Below are 3,296 nucleotides of genomic sequence, written 5' to 3'. Positions count from 1 at the left end.
ATCCTAGCCCTCCTTTATTTTAAAAGATGGTTTGGCAGATAAAAAACTTTTGATTGACTTTTTTTTCTTTCTGTAAACATTTTAAATGTACCATCCTACTGTCTTATGGCCTTCAAGGGTTCTGCTGAGAAAATGGCTGATATTCTTATTGAAATTCCTTTGGACATGATGAGTTGCTTCTATCTTGCCGCTTTCAAGATTTTATTTGTCTTTCAAAATTAGTTTGATTACAATGTGTCTCTGAGTCTCTTTGTATTGACAGCTTCATGCATTGCCCTCTCAAGGGCTGCTGATAGGGACTGTGACCTTGTCATACCACATTGTCTTGTCTCTCAATTATTCTGAAATCTGGATGGAAGCCTCTGTGACTACGCAACTCTTATATTCTGTATGCCTACAAGACCAGTACCATGTGGATGATGTCAAGGTCAACTGCTAGCTTGAGCAGAAGCCAGGTCCCCCTGGATCACTGCTGCAGCAGCCTGTATGGCTGAAAGCGTGGAAATATTTCCCTGGATGGTCCTGAGTAAGCAGGGTACCTTGGGGCTCTCTTTTCAAAGAACGTCTTCCAGAGGAGTTTACTTTTTTCCACACTTGAGCTATGGGTGGGTTCTGGCCAATTCCAGAGGTGTTCTCACATCATCTTTTCTATCATTTCAGTGCAAAGTACTTTTCTCCTTCTCCTTCCTTCCACCTTTCTTTCCATCTTGTGTTTACTGGAGCTTGAACTCAGGGTCTTCATACTGAGTTCTATCCCCAGTACTTTTGAAAATATTTTTGGTGTGAAAGCTAGCAGAGTGGGGCACACCTATAATCTCAGCATTCAGGAGGCTGAGGAGATTGCCATGAGTTTGAGGTCAGCCTGGGGTACATAGTGAATTCAGGCCAGCATGACTTCAAAGCAAGACCCTGTCTCAAAAAACCCCCACAATAATTAAAAAAAGAATTTTTTTGAGGCAGGGTCTTCTAAGTCGCTAAATTGCCCATTTGAGGCTCAAAGTTGCACTGTCCTGCCTCAACCCCAAAGTATTGGGATTACAAGTGTACACCACCATGCCCAGCTATTTGGCTTCTTTTTAATGGCCCTAACTTAAATAGTCACCCTTTCTGTGACCCCAATTTTACGTGCACTTCCTTTCTAGGCAAACTGCAAACTTTCACATCATTTGACTCACTTTTTGCTCCTGATTCTTACTGTAAATCTGTCTAAAAGAAACCAGTAATACCCAGGAAATACCCAGCAATACCTGAATGTTGGGCTGCCTTGAAATTTCCTCTGTCAGAGTAATTAGTCTGGCACCTTTAAATTCATTCTAATACATAATCTTAGTACAGTGGTATCTTGGTTTACAAACTGAATTTGTTTTGCAATTTTGAGGAAGATAGCTGAGGTTGTATTTGTTGTTCAATGCAGAATTTATAAACAGAAGCAAAATTTTGCAAAAGGCTTTTGTTTGTGAACTGAACTGTTTGTAATCAGATGTGTTAGTGAACATGGGGAAAATGAAGAGAAATTCTTTGCCAGAATGTAGCACACATGACTCCTATTCTAATTTCCAATACAGTTTTTGCTCCCATTGTAAACCTCATGAACTTGACCTCACTATCCACATTCCTATCAGCATTCTAGTCTTCTGAGCTCTGAGGAGATCACCCAGTCTGATTCCCCAAACCTTTCCAAACTCTTTGTGCAAATCACTTTCAAAAGTTTCTGAACCACATGTTCACGTAGAGTCAGTCACCCAATTTCTCTGGTACCGGTTTTCTGTATTAGTCACCTTTTCATTGTTGGGACAAAGTACTTGACATACATACCTTAAAAAAGTTAAAAACCTTAAAAGGTTTAATTTGGCTCATGGTTTTAGAGGGTTTAGTGCATGGTCTGCTGGCTCCAAGGCAGAAAAGGCATAGTGGAAGGGTTGGTGGAGGAAAGCTGCTCAATCCATGGCATGGTAGCTAGGAAGCAGAGAGCACAGGAAGAGGAAGGGAGGGAGGGAGAGAGAGAGAGAGAGAAGCTGCTGATTTAGCTCAGTGCTTCTGTCACCTGCCTCGCAAGCTCAATGTCCTGAGTTCGATTCCTGGTACCAAAAAAAAAAAAAAAGAGAGAGATGGGAGGGAGAGGAAGAGAGAGAGAGACATACCATCCAAAGGCACATCCCAGTAATCTGCCTCCTCCAATCAGGCCCTACTTCTTAACAACACATTCAGCTATGAACTCATCAATGGAATAATCCACTTAATATCAATCATTCTGAAAAACCACTCTGTAATGAGTAAAAAGCCACTTTGGGTAAAGAGTCTATCAGTCTTTTTTTGTTTTTTTGGTACCAGGGATCGAACTCCGGTCCTTGTGCTTGTGCAGCAGGCGGCGAAACCACTGAGCTAAATCCCTGGCCTGAGTCTATCAGTCTTACTTAGTCTTCTTTTTTTTTTTTTTGAAAAGATACATATTTATATACACATAAACAAATTTTCCTTTTTTTATTTTTGAGACAGGATCTTCCTATGTATTTTAGGTCAGTCTCAAATCCACTATGTAGCCCAGGCTAGCCTCAAACTCATGGCGATCCTCCTGCCTTACCCTTTTTGAGTGCTGGGATTATAGGCATGTGCCATCATGTCTGGCTCTTTTGTTAATTTTTCACACTATGTTTAACAGTCTTGGATACCAAAATAAGTCTCAGAGGAATAGATATGAAGAAAACACCTATCTGTGACTTAACAGAGTACATAATGAAGTTTGAAGTAACAAAATGCACACTAATTAGTGGCGGTGCATGCCTGTCATCCTAGTACTTGGGAAGCTGAGGTAGGAAAGTTCGAGGCCAGCCTGAAATACATAGTGAGTTCAGGGCCAGCCTGTCTACAAAGCAAGACCCTGTCTCAAAAAAACCCCAAACCCAAAACCCAAAACAAAACAAAACAACCCCCCCGACCCCTCAACACTAATTATGAAGGCTAAATTAACATGGGTCATAGTAGACAGGGGGAATTTATGAAGGAGGAGAGTGGGTGAGATTTTGGCTAGTGCTTCCAGGCAGAGAGAGCAAGGTAACAGACACGGAAATAGCAGTGAGCATGATAGATGGAGAATAATAGGAAGACCAACTTGCAGGAAAGTTTAATCCTGTCATGGCTTTATGAAGACTTTATCCTAAAGGATTAATCGGGGTTATTTCTTGGTTATAAAGTGCGGGCTATTTATTCAGTGAACAGTACAGGGAAAGCTGATTATCATTTACTTTACATTAATAAATATATACATACATAAATAAGAGACTCCCAACTTACATTAT

Source organism: Heterocephalus glaber, unplaced genomic scaffold, assembly GCF_053883595.1.
Source record: "Heterocephalus glaber isolate CG9 unplaced genomic scaffold, H.glaber_assembly_v1.0 deba00001662, whole genome shotgun sequence".
NCBI lineage: Eukaryota > Metazoa > Chordata > Mammalia > Rodentia > Bathyergidae > Heterocephalus > Heterocephalus glaber.
Note: the sequence above shows the minus strand (reverse complement) of the source record.